Source organism: Rhinopithecus bieti, unplaced genomic scaffold (assembly GCF_001698545.2).
Source record: "Rhinopithecus bieti isolate Rb0 unplaced genomic scaffold, ASM169854v2 scaffold_6907, whole genome shotgun sequence".
In the NCBI taxonomy this organism is placed as follows: Eukaryota; Metazoa; Chordata; class Mammalia; order Primates; family Cercopithecidae; genus Rhinopithecus; species Rhinopithecus bieti.
Window position 1 is genome coordinate 3,669,534 of NW_016805647.1, and position 20,344 is coordinate 3,689,877.

Here is a 20,344-nt window from a genome sequence, read left to right on the forward strand (position 1 = left end):
CAACTTTCCTCAGAAGCTATGAATGGGGTTGTTAGGCACGGGCTGTTTGAACACTTGACAGGGATGTGTAAAGGCAACATGAGAGAGCGCAGTCATGTGCAGCAGCAGGAAAAAAGGCCCAATCTTTACAGCTAGACAGATTTAGATTTTAATCCCTTCTCACCACTTTTTAGGTGAGTGACCTCATGCTAGTTATTTAACTCCACTGAGGCCAGTTTCCTGCACTAAAACATCTTGCAAGGTTTTAGGGCTTAGGATAATTTCATTTGTTCAATAAATACTTACATTATAAGCATAGCCATTGTACTAAATAAGCTCTGGGGATTCTAAACAAGACACAGTTCCTGTCCTTAAGGAGATTAAAGTTTACTGTAAGGAAGAGGAACGTTAAAATAGGCAATCATAATGCTGTACATTAAGAGTTACAACACAGGCAAATGCAAAATGCTATGGGAGGAAATAAGCATAGCACCTACCCCAGGGCTTACACCTAAGTTTTAGGCTGGTCAGAGGAGGCTTCTTAGGAGATTTAAAATCCTAAGAATAAAAACCAGGATAGACAAAGTGAACTGCATGTGCAAAGGCCTGAAGCTCACAGAAAGTATTACATTCCTGAAAGGGCTGCAGTTTGGTAGAGCAGCAGCCCAGAAGCAAGAAGCTAAAAGTAAAAGTTAGAAAGGCAGGCCAGGCACAGTGGCTTATGCCTGTAATCCCAGCACTTTGGGAGGCCAACTGAAGTCAGGAGTTTGAGACCAGCCTGGCCAACGTGGTGAAATCCCATCTCTACTAAAATACAAAAATTAGCTGGGCATGGCAGTGGGCACCTGTAATCCCAGCTACTTGGGAGGCTGAGGCAGGAGAATCGCTTGAACCCAGGGAGCAGAGGTTGCAGTGAGCCAAGATTGCGCCAATGCACTCCAGCCTGGGTGGCAGGGCGAGGGATCTCAAAAAAAAGAAAGGTAAACAGGGTTGGACAAAGCTGAGATATTAGAACTTTATTCTAAGGACAATGATAAGGAACTAATGAGTCTTAAACACTGGACTGGCACAATCAATCCCACATTTAAAGTGTAATTCTGTTTGTGCCAGCCCCATGTTTAAGACTCTTTAGTTCCTTACCTTTGCGTACAGTGTGAAGAACAAGTTGGAGAAGGGGACATAGTGGGAGGATGGCAGCACTCTAGACCACTAATGTGGAAAACAGGATGCTAAAGTTATCTGGTGACTGGAAAAGCAGTAGTGAAGACATTGAGTTCAAGACCAGCCTGGACAACAAAGCAAGACCCTGTCTCTACAAAAATTAAAATAAAAAATTAGCCAGGCATGGTGATGCACCTATAGTCCTAGCTACTTGGGAGGCTGAGGCAGGAAGACCGCTTGAGCCTAAGAGTTTGGGGTTACAGTGAGCTACAATCATGCCACTGCACTACAGCCTGGAGGACAGAGCGAGACCCTGTCTCTAAAATAAAAAAATAAGCTGGGTGTGGTGGCTCAAGCCTGTAATCCCAGCACTTTGGGAGGCTGAGGTGGGCAGATCACTCGAGGTCAGGAGTTTGATACCAGCCTGGCCAACATGGTGAAATCTCATCTCTACTAAAAATACAAAAATTAGTTAGTCATGGTGGCAGACGCCTGTAATCCCAGCTACTGGGGAGGCTGAGGCAGGAGAATTGCTTGAACCCGGGAGGCGGAGGTTGCAGTAAGCCGAGATCACGCCACTGCATTCTAGCCTGGGCAACAGACTGAGACTCCATCTCAAAAAATAAAAATAAAAAATAAGCCAGGCACGGCGGCTCACACTTGTAATCCCAACACTCTGGGAGGCCAAGGTGGGAGGATCACTTGAACTAAAGAATTTAAGACCAGCTTGGGCAACATAGCAAGACCTCGTCACTACCAATAAGAAAAAAAGTAGCTGGGCAGGCATGGTGCTACATACCTGTAGTCCCAGCTATTCAGAAAGCTGAGGCAGAAGGATCACTTGAACCCAGGAGTTCAAGGTTGCACTGAGCTATGATCACACCACTGCACTCCAGCTTGGGCAACAGAGTGAGACTCCATCTCAAAAAAATTAATTAAAATAAAAATAAAAAATAAAGAAGATTTAAAAATCACTAAGACCCAGTGGTTAATAAGGCATGTAAAATAACAACACTGTGGCTGATAAAAATCATGTACTCAAAAAATGGTACCTGTTACTATTATTATTGGCCACTGGATTTAGATGACCTTTGAAATCACATTCATCACTAAGAGTCTATGTTACCTTGAAGCTGTATCTTGTTCTCAGAAAAAAGTCCTTTCCCATGATTACCAAGCTATCTTATGCAAAATGATTCATTTTTTATTCATAGACTACACCAGAACTGCTCAACTGGGCTCCGTTACATACCAGTCATAGCATGAAACGTTTATTAGGTGTTCTCACAAACAGCAGTCCATGACCAAGTCTGAGTAATGCTGCACAATGTATCTTCCCTCCTGAAGGGTCATAGACAAAATAAGCACCAAGGCTCTGAATAATAATTCTGCAGTGAAGGAAGGCATTTCACTTTGGTCATTTTTTGTCAAGGATCCTCTTCTCATCCCCAAAGGACACTGACTAGCACTACACAGAACTAATGTTCAGTGGAAGAGCTTGGGAAATGCTGCTCTAAACCAACTTACAAATTTTAGTGGAATGAAAAGACTATAGGCAACTGCATTCTAACAACCTTTCAAAATGGTTAGTTTTACACACATTATGGCATTTTCCTTTTTAACTTAGTACTACTGAAAATGACATTAAATACCACCATAAATAGCAATCCTTTGCCTCCTAAGTGATTGCCAACCAAGCATGCTTGGCTTCTTAAAAGGCCCCAACTTTGTCATTTCATAATGAGCAAATTCTATGCTACTTACCTTCAGGGTACAGCAATAATTTTTAAAACAGTTTAAAATGACAAGGATGTCAGCTGTGCAGATAATGTGTACTTTATTAGCCCTTTCTTTTTTCTCTTTTAAAATGAACAAATCATGCCAGTGTCAAAGGGATATATCTTCTTAACACTGGGCAAAGAATCTCACTTCATAGAGATCACTGGACAGTTTACAGCTCTGGAGGCCAAGGTTAACAGTAATTAGGGATGGTGAAAACCTTTATTAATTCATAGATTTAAGCCGAAGACATGATACAAAATATTCTATACTCTAACATCATTTCCTAGGAGTCATCTCATTCCTTTTTTTTTTTTTGGAGACAGTCTCGCCCTGTTGCTGAAGCTGGAGTGCAATGGCGGCGCAATCTCAGCTCACTGCAACCTCTGCCTCCTGGGTTCAAGCGATTCTCCTGCCTCAGTCTCCAGCGTAGCTGGGGTTACAGACACCCACCACCACGCCCAGCTAATTTTTTGTATCTTTAGTAGAGATGGGGTTTCGTCATGTTGGCTGGGCTGGTCTGGAACTCCTGACTTCATGATCCGCTCGCCTCAGTCTCCCAAAGTGCTGGGATTACAGGCATGAGCCACTGCGCCTGGCCCATTCCTCTTATTGAAACACTTCGAAACACTGCTCAAGATCACTATTTGTGGTTCATACTCATGAATGTATTTAAGAATAATAGGACAATTACTGAATCTTATTTATTAAGAATGTACCACTGACTTTAAAGCTCAAACCCAGGAGGCAAAGGATATACTATTGGCTTTAAATTAAGGGTATTCAGGCTGGGCGCAGTGGCTCACTTCTGTAATTCCAGCACTTTGGGAGGCTGAGGCAGGCAGATCACCTGAGGTCAGGAGTTCGTGACCAGCCTGGCCAACATGGTGAAACCCTGTCTCTACAAAAAATATGAAAATTAGCCAGGTGTGGTGGCACGCACCTGTAGTCCCAGCAACTCGGGAGGCTGAGGCAGGAGAATCACTTGAACCCAAAAGGCAGAGGTTGCAGTGAGCTGAGATCACGTCACTGCACTCCAGCCTGGGCGACAGAGTGACTCCAGCAAATGAATGAATGAATAATATTCATTTAAATAGGACACCTTATATATAGTACCTTCAATATGGAATTTTTTTTTTTTTTTTTTGTAAAGAGGGAATCCCGCTCTGTTGCCCAGGCTGGAGTGTAGTGGCATGATCTCAGCTCACTGCAACCTCTGCCTCTGGGTTCAAGCCATTCTCCTGCCTCAGCCTCCCGAGTAGCTGGGACTACAGGTGCCTGCCCCCATGCCTGGCTAATTTTTCTATTTTCAGTAGAAACGGGGTTTCACCATGTTGGCCAGGTTGGTTGCAAACTCCTGGCCTCAGGTGATCTGCCAGCCTCGTCCTCCCAAAGTGCTGGGATTACAGGGGTGAGCCACCGTGCCTGACCAGACATGGATATTTCGACCTTTATTTTAAACATATTCTACTGGAAACATTCAAATGCAAAGATTAGACTCTAGTTGGGCTCTCTAAACTACAAGTTTATACAATAGAAAGCTCTCAGTACTGGATGTGGAAGTAATCTATCTGGAGATCTGAAAATAACAAAATAGAAAATACAACTCTAATACTGAAAATGAGTACAGGTGCTGTCTCACAGCTATCAGGTACATCACTGCTAAACATGGAGAAGTGTGGGAAGGGTGCAACAACTCCTGCAACCTGGCAAAATTTTCTACAGGCAGAGAGATTTTTCCTGAACCATTCCGCAATACTGTCTTCCTGCTTACTTCAAAGAAAATGTTACTCAAGTGACTACAAATCACACAAACCAAACCAACAGTCCTACTTCAACTGATAATTTCTACAGTTAGAAAAATTTTAAATGACTATAATGCAAATCTCTCCTTCTGGTCAGAATGAAAACACTGGTTGCTCCGACTTTAATTATGAAAAAGTTTTCATCTCATCACAATCATTACCACTCAACACTTGGGGATGAACCAAAGAGATCAGGAAACAACCTTTCCCTAAAACAAATGATCCTACTACTTTGTACATTCAAAAGTAAGACTGACCTCACACTTGTCCACTGGAAATCAGCTCCTAAACCAAAACAGCACAACTAAATTAGGTTAGTTCTTTCAGGCCAAGTGGCTGCTCCTCCATATGGAAATCGTACTGTATATAACAGAACAGACAATTACAAAAGGCCTTACCCCTCCACATCAAGGAAGCTGTAACTGGTTGAAAGGACAGATTTCATGCTGTTCTAAAACAAAAATGTGTTCTCTCACTTGTTAAGGTCCACTAAGTGACAGGCATCTACCACACACTATTATATTCATTTCTCATAACTACTCTAAAGGTAGGTATTATTGTCGTTACTTCACAGAGGAATAAACAAGTTAAGAACCTGCCCCAGCACAGTCAGGGTAAATGCATTGCAGAGACAGAATTCTTCCCTTGGTCTGACTCCAATCCGCAACTAATGGTGTCCCCTCCCAAAGGCACTTTTTGGCCAGTTTTAAAAATCCATTTCCTCCTGCAATTAATCTACTTAAATTATGCTGAGTGCTTTGAGTCTCTGCAGGAAAACACTAAAATGACCTTGTAGCCTTCCTAAATTGTGACAGTGCATGCATGAAAAACTGAATAAACAAAATGAAAAGAAAGACTGTAAGACATCTGATAACTCACAACCAGTTTCCTCTGAGAACAAGAAACAGAATGGAAATGAACAACTTACTGGCAAAGGAATGTTCTTCCTGGTTGTATGCCTGAGGGCCAGGATTGACCTCAAGAAGGTCATTTGTGATCCTAGTAATGTCCTCTGCCATTCTCATTCCCGTGAATGAAGTAAACTTGTCACTTAAAGTCATCTCTGCCATCAAGTCAATGCTTCCACAGGAGAGCCAATGCTATCCAGTGGAACGAGCACCTATCTAGAAATCCAGTGATCTGGGCAAGATTTGGCTCTGCCCTTGCATAGCCAAGTGACCCTGCCAAGGTCATCTCACTCTTTTGAAGTCTCAGTACAAAGGACACACCTGAAAGAACTGAAGTTCACTTCCTGAGCTAAGAAGCCAGGACTTTTTTCTTTTCCCATAACATTCTATGGTATCAACACAGTGTTTAAGAGTAAGGGCTTCACTTACATAAGAATTAAGAATTACAAATCTGTGGCTGGGCGCGGTGGCTAACACCTGTAATCCCAGCACTTTGGGAGGCCAAAGTAGGCAGATCACAAGGTCAGGAGTTCCAGACCAGCCTGGCCAACATAGTGAAACCCCGTCTCTACTAAAAATACAAAAAATTAGCCAGGCATGGTGGCAGGCATCTGTAATCCGGGCTACTCAGGAGGCTGAGGCAAGAGAATCACCTGAACCTGGGAGGCGGAGGTTGCAGTGAGCCAAGATCATGCCATTGCACTCCAGCCCGAGCAACAGGGCGAGACTCCGTCTCAAAAAAAAAAAAAAAAAAAAAAAACAAAAAAAAAAAAAAAAAAAGAATTACAAATCTGTGTCTGTGTCTGAATCTGGACTCTGTTACTTACTGGCTATGAGACCTTAAGCAAATTACTTTTCAGTTTCCTCACATGTAAAAATGAGGGTGACTATATTATCTACCTCATAGTGTATGAAGATATACATAATACATTTATATCCTAGCTGGTACAATGTAAGCATTCAATAAAAGTAGTAACTATAGTATCCCTGCGTTTGATTCATAGATCCTAGTGGCTCAGTATCTTTGAACTAAAAGATGTAAATTTCAAAATTACCTCAAAAAGACACCCAGCATAGCTTGGCTGGGCACGGTGGCACACGCTTGTAAACCCAGCACTTTGGGAGGCCGAGGCAGGTGGATCACGTGAGGTTGGGAGTTCAAGACCAGCCTGGCTAACATGGTGAAAGCCCATCTCTACTAAAAATACAAAAATTAGCTGGGTGTTGTGGTGCATGCCTGTAATCCCAGCTACCCGGGAGGCTGAGGCAGGAGAATCGCTTGAACCCAGGAGGCAGAGGTTGCAGTGAGCCAAGATCACGTCACTGCACTCCAGCCTGGGTGACAGAGCAAAACTCCCAAAAAACAAAACCCAAAACAAGACTCCCAGCATAGCTCCCTAACATAGAATGGGGTGAGCCCATATATGGTTACAATTCTGTGGTCTGAATCCTCATTTCGCTTTGCCTTACATTTCTCTGAAACTAAAAGGGGATAAAAATGCCTTGTAAAATCTTCTCTAGTACAGTTTGGGGATTTTTATTTATTTTTTGGGAGACTGAGTCTTGCTCTGTTGCTCAGGCTGGAGTGCAGTGACACAATCTCAGCTTACTGCAACCTCCGCCTCCCGGGTTCCAGCAATTTTCCTGCCTCAGTCTTCCAAGTAGCTGGGATTACAGGCACCTACCACCATGCCAGGCTATTTTTTGTATTTTTGTAATTTTATTTCATCACGTGTGCGAGGCTGGTCTCAAACTCGTGACCTCAAATACCACCTGCCTCGGCCTCCCAAAATGCTGGGATCAGAGGCATGAGCCACTGCATCCAGTCTCTAGTAGTTTTGACCAAGGAAAAAATGTGTAAGTATAAATAACAGAATAATCTGTCATAAGAATTAAATAAGATGCCATAGACACAGCCTATAAAGCATAAAGCTTAATTTCTGCTTGAAGAAAAACCTGAGGTTCACAAGTTTTCAACATAAACTCAGATCTACTGAGATTTCCTGAGAGTTCAAGATTTCTAGAGTAGTCAATTCCATATCTTAACAAGGTGGCCATGGGTGTAAAGGGCTAACATGGAATGAAGGTGGTCACCAATGCTGAAGGGCAGGTTGCTCCAGAAATGCCTGCTGAATAAAAAAGGTGTACATATACGCTCATTTTTATCACCTTGTCTAGCCTTGGTAAAAAAGAAACTAAATCATAGATCTACAGCATTCTTCATATTTGGTTAACTTGATGACTGAGCCAAATGAGCCTGAAATGACCAATGTACAAAATGCATGGCAAACCCTATTTTCACTTGTAGCTTTGCCTCTCTCTTCCACAGTGACATATTATTGTAAATAAAGATGAGGGAGGGCTTCACCTAAGCACATCAAGACATAAAGCAATTAAGATTTCCAACTCACTGGTCTCCTCTCAAACCCTGATTTAAAGGTTTCCATGCAAAATTGGAACTGCAAATATTTTGTCCTATCCAGTCTTAATTTTACACATTCTTCAGGATAAGCATATCCTAGAATCAATATCCCACAGTCTGAAGAAAGCACTAGGCCTTTGAATAGGTCCTTGTATTTGGGGACACCCTAAGGAACTGGTGATGTTTGAAAAACCTCTCCAGTGAGCTCCTTACACTTTGCAATTGGTAGTTCCTTGCCGGTTGGCATAAATTACCTCCATACACAGAAGACTATCTGCAATATTCTGAAGCTTGGTTTTAAGAAATGCAGACTCTTCAAGTTTCTGTACATATTCTTCCCCATTATCTACCTGGATTCAGGAAAAAATGCAGCAATTTACTTTGTAAATCTTCCCTTTCACAATAGAAGCCAAGGAGTATGATTTGAATACCTAGCTGAAGAACCCATATTCTATATGGTTACAAGTCTGTGGTCTGAATCCTGAAGCAGCACAACAAATTCTTACGAATTATAGTCTTCCATTTAATACACTCTAAACACCCAGAAATCAAAGTAGATGATCCACTTGGAAATATAAAATTATCTGGAAGTTTGATTAGTCAGGTTTATGTTGATAGCTGATGTAGCCAATAAAATTACAGTCTCTGGCATGAGGCAACCTGGGTTTGAATTCCAGCTCAACCACTTACTGAGTGACACTAGACAAGCTACTCAACCTCTGATCCTTAGTTTCCTCATCTACAATATGGGGATGATAATGCCTACCTACTGGTGTTAAAATGTGCCCCAAAATAGCAGTTCTCTTCCTCTGCTTATCAATTCCCTTCTCCAGAAAATGTAGTTGCATTCACACAAAACTGACTAAATTTGAAAACCATAGGAGTTTCTTGAAATTGGTATGAAAACAGAAGAGTACCATCTAAAGCTAAAAGGACTACCTAACAAAACAAGGAAAACGAATTAGGAAAACACAGAGGTTTAACATAAATGTGTTTCCATGGCCCTCACACATTGGGAGGAGCAAATGTAAAGCAATACAAGTAACTATGATTCAGATTCAGTAAAAAAGGAACATATCCCCAACAAGTTGACTGGAACGACTCTGGATTGGAATAAAAACTTTTTGAATATGAACCAGAAAGTGTTGGCAAGTCCTGTTCCTTAAGAAGCTATGCACTGGCTTTTTTTGGTTTGGAGCTGTTTATTTGAAAAAACAAACAAAAAAATCAAAGTACACATGGGAGTGGGTGTATTTTCTAGGCACATAAACAAGGAAATAAATCAAGACTCAAAATTTCCGGCTAGCTCCCTTTCCCTTAAAGGGGAACCTAACAATATTTACTCAACAAATAACTACCAAGTACCTAATATTTGCTAATGTAGCTTTGGAAACTCAGCCATGACCTGTATCCTTCCCAGAGCAGCAAATTTCATATACAATATCTCAAAACTATTTGTATGGTCCTGAGACTCAAAATCTTTAACTGCTGTATTAATACACTTCCCAAGTCCGAAAATATTCCCTAAAATGCTTCCTATATCAGACTTAGTCACTTTAAACTGACACTACTTAATGCTGTGCCTTAATGCCAGGCTCGGACAGAGCACACCTATCAACAGGATCCCTCTCTCGGTTTACTTGCTCCTCACATCACATCCCAGGTCCGTTGACTCTGGACTCCAGGGCTCCACCAAAACCTCAGTGTTTAAATGCTTGCACTCTCCAGCAAAATCCCTGATCTGATTCTACCGTTCAGCGATGCCCCTAGCCCTGATGCCTCTCTTCCTACACCATGCACTCACACAGTGGATTTCAGGGCCACTTCAACTAGGTCACACTAGCATCCCTTCGAGAGGATCTCGAAGATCCTCTCACCCTGTCACTTGGGTTTCGGTGTTTCCAGGCCTGGAACCCTGAGGGCCTGCACACCCCCATCTTGCGCCATGCATGTACCAGGAAAAGCACCTCTGAAAGTGAGTATCCCCCATTCCAGGCCGTGGCCTAAGCGACCCCCAAAGTACCCGCCAGGCCATCACCCTCTCTTTCCCCTTAAAGCCTCCAGGCTCGCCCTCCTGCCGCAACCCCACGCCTGCGCCGCAGGGGGTCAATGCCCCAGCCGCCCTAGCCCAAGACGCGCGCATCCCCGCAGCCTCAGATTCCTTCATCACCCCCTAGGCCGGAGCCGGCGCGACCAATAAGGTGCCAGGTCCGCGGCCTCCCCGCCACCGACCAATCACGAGCGAGCCCCCCCGCCGTCGCCTTCCGCCAATGGGAGAAAGCCCGCGGGCCGGGCCGACGAGGCACACGGACCCCACGAGCGCGGCGGTGGCGACAGCGGCGGGCCAGGCAAGAGCACAACATGGCGGCGAGCAGGCCTGACCGAGCTACAGCAGCTGCCGCGCGAGGAAGTGAGGTCTCTGGCGAAGGCGGGAAGCGCTGCCCCTCCCCCCGTCGCCGCTCCCCTATCACCCTCGCACAGAACCTCCCGCACACTCACACGCCTCTGCTTAGGAGTCCAGGAAGAGTAGGAGCCGCCCCCGCGCTCCTTCGGAGTCGGGCAATGCAGAGGCCCAGGCACGGCGGAGGGGAGGGGGAAGCGTGCGTCACGGAGAACGGAGCGCGCGCGAAGCGGGGGCACAAGCAAGATGGCGGCCACGCCGTTTGCACCGTCTCCCCTTTTCCCTTCCCCCTCCCCCTCCCCTGGTGCCTGGACTCCCAGTATCGTGCAGCGCGCGGAAGCTGTGCTGCTTGAGGTCTCGCGAGAATTGGGAAAGGGCGATGACAGAGTGAAGCGGAATGAGAGCTGGGAGTTTTAGCCCCGCCCTCTTTCGGAAGCTCGAGATCTCAGAGTTTTGACCCCGCCCCCTTTCGGGGGATCTGGAGGCGCTGCCAGGTGACCTTCACCACGCTTCCCACCCTTGTGGATCTCTCTTTGGTGCGAGCTTGAATGTTAAAAGATAAGTAGGTGTGTGCGCGTGCCCTTGAACTTTAGGAACTAAGGAGGGGCGTGTGTGTGTATTCGTGTTTTTAATTTGGGGAGAAAGAACTGGGGGATGAAGGTCGACATGGCATGCCAATTTTTTTTTTTTTTTTTTTTTTGAGATGGAGTCTTGCTCTGTCGCCCAGGCTGGAGTGCAGTGGCGTGATCTCGGCTCACTGTAAGGTCCGCCTCCCGAGTTCACGCCATTCTCCTGCCTCAGCCTCCCGAGTAGCTGGGACTACAGGCACCCGCCACCACGCCAGGCTAATTTTTATTATTATTATTTTTTTTAGTAGAGACGGGGTTTCACTGTGTTAGCCAGGATGGTCTCGATCTCCTGACCTCGTGATCCGCTCGCCTCGGCCTCCCAAAGTGCTGGGATTACAGGCTTGGGCCAACGCGCCCGGCGGCATGCCAAATTTAGCATGTCGTTCAAGTAGACAGCTACTGGCACCTTAAATTTATAAAAGAGCATTTAACACCAAACTGTAAAGTGATATTCTCCAGAATAAAGAACAGTACTTACCAAGAACAGTTAGCTTGTAACTTTACGTCGACGTAGTTGTTCTCATTTGAATGCAGATTTTAAAACTTCATCACGCAGTTGGAAACCACAGCTACTATGAGCCTGGGCTTTTAAATACTTATCTCTTTCATTTCCATGACCACTTGGTCCAAAGGCATCAGGATTATATCCATTTTACAAATGATAAAACTGAAACTCAAAAAGGTTAAGGAATTGATCTAAGGCCCCACAGCTAGTAAGTGTCGAAACCCAATATGAATAACTTCAAAACCTGTAAATATAGTCATCAAATGTGTCTTGAATGGAATTACCTACAATGAGAGTTAGTGCATTAGGTAACAAGCACTGAGAGGAATGACTGCCCCTGCTGATGGTAATCTTGAATTTTACAAATGACATTGGAGCCTTTCTGAGACTTATGTTGCGGGGGTCCTCAACAAAATCACACTGTTGTTACTCAGTTTCTTTGGGTTTATAACCCTGGTGATAAAGTAATTGAGAATAGTGGAATAAACGCTTGACTTGAATTCAGGAAAATTGTTCTTAAATCCAATTTCAGTAAATCTCACATCAGGCACTCAGTATTTGATGAATGAATGAACAAAACATAGCTATGAGACAGTTGACTTCAGGGAGTCCCAATTCCTTCATCTATAAAAAGATCCAATTCCTAACTCTTGGTAATGTTGGGGAGAGTGAATGAAATAATGTGAGAGTGCTTCCTGAATTGCAGAAGTGTTGTAAAGAAGTTACTGATAAGAGCTATGAGCGTCTCGCTGCACTCTAGCCTGGGCGACAGTGCAAGGCCCTGTCTCAGAAAAAAAAAAAAGTTACTTATAATGACATTTTCAGACATGAGAAATGGCATAAAATTAAAAACAGGGAGACTCATAATAAGAAAATAGTATGTTGAGATTGTAGAGACAGATGTAGCTAATGGAAAAAAGTGAGGTAAATCTCTACAGATATTTATTGAGTAATTATAGCATATACTGTGCTTGCCAAAGAAATGTAAAAATGGACATTTAGTTACAGTGAAGCAGTGCAAGTTATTATTAGTGATTGTTGTTACAATTAAGTATTGACCACACTTAGGGACTGCAGTCCATTTCCTTCCAAGAGCCTGGAAATTGGGTTGCCCTCAGAAATAAAAATCTACATAGAGGAAATTTTCTAAGATTGATATTAAATATATTTAACAACAAGTAGTGCTCAAGCATAGATGAAGCAGAATTAGAAATGCAGCTAGGATCCTGGAGGTATCCCTCTGTGCTAGGTGTTAACCCTTCAGTTGCTGGTTTGTGACTAGTAGGTCCCAGGGGATCCCAGGGGAAGGGAGTGGTCCGGAGGTTTGGGACAGCAGCTATTTACCAGATAGTACTAGAGTATTTCAGTATTTTAATAGTCAATGTTATAACTGATAACAGTCAACTGGTACATATAAGCCTAATATTAGTCCTTGCTATCGTCTGTATTATCAATAGCCTCTGCCCTTCCCTTTCTAAAGCCCTTGCTATCTGGCCTGTCCCTAGGAGATGAGGGTGAAAGATTTCTCACCCTAGTGTCGTCAAGCTTGGCCTTGTTTTGACCAATGAAATATCGGTAGAAATGGCATGAACTGTCCAGGCACGGCGACTCACTCCTGTAATCCCAGCACGTTGGGAGGCCGAAGTGGGTGGATTACGAGGTCAGGAGTTCAAGACCAGCCTGGCCAAGATGATGAAACCCCATCTCTACTAAAAATGAAAAAATTAGTCGGGTGTTGTGGCAGGTGCCTGCAATCCCAGCTACTCGGGAGGCTGAAGCAGGAGAATCACTTGAACCCGGGAGTTGGAGATTGCAGTGAGCAAAGATCGCGCCACTGCACTCCAGCCTGGGCAACAGAGCGAGACTCTGTCTCAAAAAAAGAAAGAAATGACATGTACCACTTCTGAGCAGAAGTTATGAGCTATCTTATGATTTTGCCATATTATCTTTCTTCTGACACAAGAGCAGCATATCCTAAATAAGAGCTACCTCTTCAGCTTTGGTCCCAGAATGAAGATGTGTGGAGCCACAGCTGACACACATAACCTGTAATGTTGTGTGCACAATAAATAAACCTTTGTTGTAAGCCACTGAGATTGTTTTCGTTGTTGTTGCAGCATAACATGCTAGCTAAGCAGACTAATACAGCCATGAAATTAGCTATCAATGGGGGTAAGCCAAGACCTTTTTTACAAACATGACCAAAAAAAAACAAACTCTGATCAAGGGCATATAGGAGGAATCTGAAGACGCCAGATATGATTGTAGTTTAATAAATGGAACCTAATCAATCCTGTCAGCCATTCTGTACCCTGTTTGGAGAAAGTGTCTGTGAACAAAAGGACTTGCGGCTGGGCGCGGTGGCTCAAGCCTGTAATCCCAGCACTTTGGGAGGCCGAGACGGGCGGATCACGAGGTCAGGAGATCGAGACCATCCTGGCTAACACGGTGAAACCCCATCTCTACTAAAATGCGAAAACTAGCCGGGCGAGGTGGTGGGTGCCTGTAGTCCCAGCTACTCCGGAGGCTGAGGCAGGAGAATGGCGTGAACCTGGGAGGCGGAGCTTGCAGTGAGCTGAGATCTGGCCACTGCACTCCAGCCTGGGCGGCAGAGCGAGACTCCGTCTCAAAAAAAAAAAAAAAAAGGACCTGCTCAGCCATGGCAGTCCAAAACAAGGCAAGGCAGTCACAAAGGCTAGCACTACTGTTGCCCCTCTAAGCCTCATCTCAGTTAAACCACACTGAGCATTAGGATTTCCTTGTCCATGTTATCTCTGTAGTGGATGGGAATATCTCAGACTGCCTCAGCTAAGAAATGCTTCTTAAGATCATGCTTTCCTTGAATGGTGTGAACCCGGGAGGCGGAAGTTGCAGTGAACCGAGATTGTGCCACTGCACTCCAGCCTGGGCGACAGAGCAAGACTCCGTCTCAAAAAAAAAAAAAAAAAAATCATGCTTTCCTCTATGTTCACCCAGCAAGTGTCTTGGCGATAGGAACAGAATTAAGTGATCTGCCACCTAGAGGATTCTAGTTCTTTTGGTAATTGTATTTTTCATTGTAGCTAATCAGATTCCTCTATATAAAAGTTTCTGTGAGCTTAGCAAATATAAGACACCCCCCACCTCCAGGAAATGGTTCAACTTTCTGCTTACTATTAAAATTAGGTTTCTGAGTTTGCAAGGTTAAGCATCAGTTCTTGTAGCACTGTGTAACGGGACCTGTCTAGACAGCCAGCTGGACTTCCTTAAGCCACACCTTTCTATCTCATTCTGTGCCTTTGGCCTAAAAGGAAAGCAGCGCTGGCCAGCCGTAGTTGTTCACACCTGTAATCCCAGCACTTTGAGAGGCCAAGATGGGCAGATCACGAGGTCAGGAGTTCGAGACCAGCCTGATCAACATGGTAAAACCCCATCTCTACTAAAAATACAAAAATTAGCTGGGCGTGGTGGCACGTGCCTGTAATCCCAGCTACTCAGGAGGCTGAGGCAGGAGAATCACTTGAACGCAGGAGGCAGAGGTTGCAATGAGCTGAGATCGTACCATTGCACTCCAGCCTAGGTGACAGAGCGAGACTCCGTCTCAAAAAAAATAATAAATAAAAGCAGCACTAAAAGATATAGTTCATGTGCTGCTGGAGTTCAGAAAGGGAGTGCTTACTTCCACCTAGTGTGAAATAGTGGGAGCAGTTCGGGAAAGATTTGCAAGGATGTGACATTTCAACTGGGTCTTGAAAAATGAGTAGAATTAGCGAAGACGTAGGCAGCCACTAAAGCAAATAGAAGAAGCGAGGGATCAGTTGAGGAAGCACAGAGTAAGAGGGAACGGAAGAAGAATCATATGGAAAGATACATTATTATGGTCAAATTAAGGCTCCTGGGCTTTATTTTCTGCTATGGGAAGTGAGTGGTAGAAGTTTTTTGTTTTGCTTTTAAACAAGTTTAACCATCTAATTTATTTGTCTATTTAGGAGACAGAGTTTTGCTCTTGTTGCCCAGGCTGGAGTGCAATGGTGCAATCTCGGTTCACTGCAACCTCTGCCTCTCGAGTTCAAGCGATTCTCCTGTCTCAGCCTCCCGAGTCGCTGGGATTACAGACACATGCCACCAGGGCTGGCTAATTTTTGTATTTTTAGCAGAGACGGGGGTTTCATCATATTGGTCAGGCTGGTCTGGAACTCCTGACCTCAGGTGATCCACCTGCCTTGGCTTCCCAAAGTGCTAGGATTACAGACGTGAGCCACCGCCTCACCCTGGCCTAAGTTTAACCATCTTGAAGTATACATTTCAGTGACATTAAGTCTGTTCATGTTGTTGTGCATCCATCAGCAGAATTTGTCATTGCCCCATACTGAAACTCTGTATACATTAAACACTAACGCACTATCCTCTTTTCCCCCAGCCTCTGGTAATCACCATTCTAGTTTCACCTTTTGGCCACTATGAATGATGCTTCTGTGGACGTTAGTATACAAATATCTGCTGGAGTCCCTGCTTTCGATTGTTTGGGGTATATACCCAGAAGTGAAGTTGCTGGATTATATGGTAATTCTATGTTTGTTTTTTTGTTTGCTTTTGTGTTTTTTGAGGAGCCACCATACTGTTTTCCATAGCATCATACCATTTTACATTCCCAATGGTAGAAGGTTTTACAAAAGATAGTGACATGATCAAAACTATGCTTAAAAGCAATCTGGAAAAGAGAGTAAGATGGAACAGAGTGGCAGAATGACCGTGTGGAGACTTTCACAATAGTTTAGGTAAGATACAATGAGGGTGAGGGCCTGAACACATCAGCCGCAGTGAGAATGAGGGAAGAGGATACAAATGCTGAGGTGATACTGCCAAGGAAAGATTGTAAGGACTTGACCATTGACTGGCTATTGAGGGTTGGGGAACAAGAAAATTAAGGTTTTTTTGTGTGTTTGTTTGTTTGTTTTGAGACGGAGTCTCACTCTGTCGCCCAGGTTGGAGTGCAGTGGCGCAATCTCGGCTCGCTGCAAACTCTGCCTCCTGGGTTCACGCCATTCTTCTGTGGCAGCCTCCCTAGTAGCTGGGACTACAGGCACCCACGACCACGCTCGGCTAATTTCTTTGTATTTTTTTAGTAGAGACAGGTTGGGTTTCACTGTGTTAGCCAGGAAGGTCTCAATCTCCTGACCTCGTAATCCACCTGCCTCGGCCTCCCAAAGTGCTGGGATTACAGGCATGAGCCACCATGCCCGGCCAAATTAAGGTGTTTAATATGACTCCCATGTGTCACACTTGAGAGGATGGTAGTCTTCAGATGAAGAGTCAGGGTATGGAGAAGTCATGAGTTCGGGTTTGGATATATAGAGTTTGAATTACAAGTGGCACATTGTAAGCTGTGGGGTGGACATTTGTTGTCTTGCCTGCTGAATACCCCTTGCCCTTTCAACTGGTAATGGCACTCTACTTTTTTTTCTTTTGAGACAGAGTTTCACTCTTGTCATCCAGGCTAGAGTGTAGTGGTGTGATCTCGGCTCACTGCAACTTCTGCCTCCCAGGTTCAAGCTATTCTCCTGCCTTAGCCTCCCGAGTAGCTGGGATTACAGGTGCCCACCACCACACCCAGCTAATTTGTATTTTTAGTAGAGACGGGGTTTCACCATGTTGGCCAGGCTGGTCTCGAACTCCTGACCTCAGGTGATCTGCCCCTCTGCGTCAGCTTCCCAAAGTGCTGAGATTACAGGCATGAGCCACTGTGCCCAGCATACTTTAAAAAACAACAACAAAAAAAAAGATTGTAGAATTTATCCTTCTTCCTCTCTATATTGGCTAGGCTGGGAGGGTGTGTGGCCATGAGAATGTGCCTCTCAGATCTCTGACTGGAGAAATTGTAATTTACCAACAGTCCAGCTGCTGAGTTCTGAAATCCATCCTGAGCTTTGAAATCCATCGCCCTTTACTCCAAGGTCTTACTTCCCATACCCTGCTTCTAGCCAACAACTGAGCCCAGCGGGGATTTTAGGACAGGACTGTTCCTGGGATAAGTGATACTCTTCTGATGGATGACTTTGACCCAAGGACTCCTAAGTGGCCTTGCCAAACTTTCCTTAGAACTTTACTGCAGTCTGAGACACTTCCACCTTGAACACCTTCCCTCTGTCCTTCACTCAGGGTTAGGCCTGCATCACTGTGCGATGGCTCTCTCAGTCTTCCCCTTCCATTTCCTCTCACAGGTGTTTTTCATAATAAATGTCTTGCATTTTATTCTGTCTTGGCATTTGATTTCCTGAGAATCTGAACACGTTAATGAGGGGAAAGAGGACAGGATGCATCCTACCATAGCACATCTTCCGTACCCCATTAGCCACAGGAGTAGGAACATGACCCAGTCTGACCGATCAACAATCTCCCCACATCTTGGCCCAGTGCCTCCTCATAGTCTCTCAGGATAATTTGGCTCCCAGGCAATTAGCCACTTGGTCCACCTCAACAACAGACAGCTGACCAAATCTAAGCACGGTCTCACAGTTCTGTTGCTTGAGGCCAACTAGTTACAAACATGGAGTCTGGCTTCTCCTGCAACTTCCACACCCTGATGAAGCACCACCTCACAGAGCGTGGGATTTGGCTTCCTGAGCAGCTGCTGAAGGGGCCAATGAAGCAACCTACTACAGAGGATTTAGCTACCCACAGAGCAAACTGATCAATGGGAGACAGGAAGGAGCTGGCTATAACAATGCACTCTTCCCTTCCTTCCTCTAATGGACTGTTTCAAGATAAAATTTCTCCATATAGCCTGTCTAGAGCAACATTCTGCCTGTCAAGAGACTAGCTACAGCTCATTGTGAAGTAGCCAGCAAACATTTCCTTCCCTTGCTTCTCATCTTATCCCTAATTCTCACTACTCCAGGGCTGTGCCCCTCACGTAAAACTTAAGCACTTAATCCCTCCTTCAGCCTTTGTTTTCTCAGAAATGTTGCTGAAACAGATCACAGATTTTGGAGAGATGGGCACATCACCCCAACTAAGCTAAGCAAAGCCCTCCTAAAGATTTGAAATACAGGAAAGACAGGATTTTTCTTCTGGAGATCTTGAGCTATGTGGAACTGAGGGCAGCCATTATTCTTTCTTCATGGAAAGAGCCTGTCTGAGAACGAAGGCATCACAGAGGAAGGCAGAATTCAGACAGAGTGAGACAGAGCCCTGACATCCTTTGAACACCTAGATACAACTTTCCCCAATATGTGTAACCGTTTGTCATTGCTTTGTCATTCTGAAGACCAGTTTTCCCAATCCATGTCATATAAAACATGGTAACCAATGAGTCCCAAGTTGCCTCCATTCAAAAAATCATCCAGGTGACTAGATTCTTAGGCTCAATTCCAAATTTCTGGGAGGAAGAGCTCTTGTTAGAGCTAACTTTGGCCAAATGTCCACCACTGAATCAAGTAATATTATGGAAAAGGGGACAGGGTCGTGCATAAAAATGGTTTATCCACTGTAACTCTATGAATGAAGGTGTGTTGGAGGGTGGGGGATAGAGTAACACTTCTCAGAAAAGTAGGAGTAAAGGATTAGACAGACTAAACAATGTCTGTCCACTTCCTGAGAATAAATAAAGGGAAAGAGGGTAAAGAGGTCAGAGGACAGAGCCTTTATCTAAACCAACACTATCCAACAGAGCTTTCTGCGTAGTAGAAATGCTTTATATCTGTGTTGTTCAATATAGTAGCCACTAGCCACATGTGGCTGTCAAGCATTTGAAAGATGGTTAGTGCAACCAAGAAATTGAATATTTAATTTCATTTTATTTAAATTTAAATAGCTACATGTAGTATCTTAGTTTTTTGCTGCTATAACAAAATACCAAAGACTGGGTAATTTATAAAGAAAGGAAATTTATTTGGCTCATGGTTCTGGAGGCTGGAAAGCCCAAGAGCACGGCACCAGCATTTGCTCGACATCTGGGGAGGGCCTTCTTGCCACACCATAACATGGCAGAAGATATCATATGGTGAGTAAGTGTGCATGTGAGACAGAGGGAGTGGGGGCCAAACTTATCCTTTTATCAGGGGTCTTCTCCCTCCATAACTAACCCATTCCCATGCGTTAATCCATTTATGACGGCAGAGCCCTCGTGACCTCATCACCTCTTAAGTGTTCCAACTCTCAACATTGTTAAAATAGCAATTAAATTTCAACATGAGTTTTGGAGGGACATTCAAACTATAGCATGTAGCTAATGACTGCATATTAGACAGCATAGGTCTGGACTATTGGTCTACTTTGGGAAGCAGCATGGAATATTGTCTGTAGCGTGTGCTTTCAAGTTAGTCTGAACTGAGTTCGAGTCCCCATTCCATTTAACCTCTCTGAGCTAGAGAGGTGAAAGATGCAAAGAAAGTTGTATGTAATACCACAAAGAGAGAAAGAGACAAAAGATCTGCAAAAGTTCGGCCAGGCACAGTGGCTCGTGCCTGTAATCCCAGCACTTTGGGAAGCCAAAGCAGGCAGATCACGAGGGCAGGAGTTCAAGACCAGCCTGGCCAACGTGGTGAAACCCGGTCTCTACTAATAATACAAAAATTAGCCGGGTGTGGTGGTGGACGCTTATAGTCCCAGCTACTCAAGAGACAGGCAGGAGAATCGCTTGAACCTGGGAGGCAGAGGTTGCAGTGAACCGAGATTGCACCACTGTACTCCAGCCTGATGGACAAAGCAAGATTCTGTCTCAAAAAAAAAAAAAAGATCTGCAAAGGATCAAAGAATCAGTTGGATTTGGCAATTA

The 20,344-nt window shown here is 44.3% G+C and overlaps 2 protein-coding genes across 14 annotated transcripts in view; one reads left to right on the plus strand and one right to left on the minus strand.

Moving 5' to 3' along the window:
• The window catches only part of NFYC (nuclear transcription factor Y subunit gamma), an 83,242-nt gene extending 72,603 nt beyond the window's left edge, over positions 1–10,639 (minus strand). For all 3 annotated transcript variants that reach the window (XM_017873273.1, XM_017873271.1, XM_017873274.1), the window contains exon 1: positions 10,554–10,639. The gene's annotated coding sequence lies outside the window, so the exon portion shown is untranslated. The remainder of the gene's footprint in view (positions 1–10,553) is intronic.
• RIMS3 (regulating synaptic membrane exocytosis 3) overlaps positions 10,385–20,344 on the plus strand; it is a 67,501-nt gene continuing 57,541 nt past the window's right edge. For 5 of the 11 annotated variants that reach the window (XM_017873279.1, XM_017873278.1, XM_017873277.1 and 2 more), the window contains exons 1-2: positions 10,386–10,469; positions 15,989–16,131. The gene's annotated coding sequence lies outside the window, so the exon portion shown is untranslated. Of the gene's footprint in view, positions 10,470–10,928; positions 11,022–15,988; positions 16,132–20,344 lie in introns of those variants that run through there. The other 6 variants (XM_017873280.1, XM_017873276.1, XM_017873281.1 and 3 more) reach the window with 6 other exon arrangements.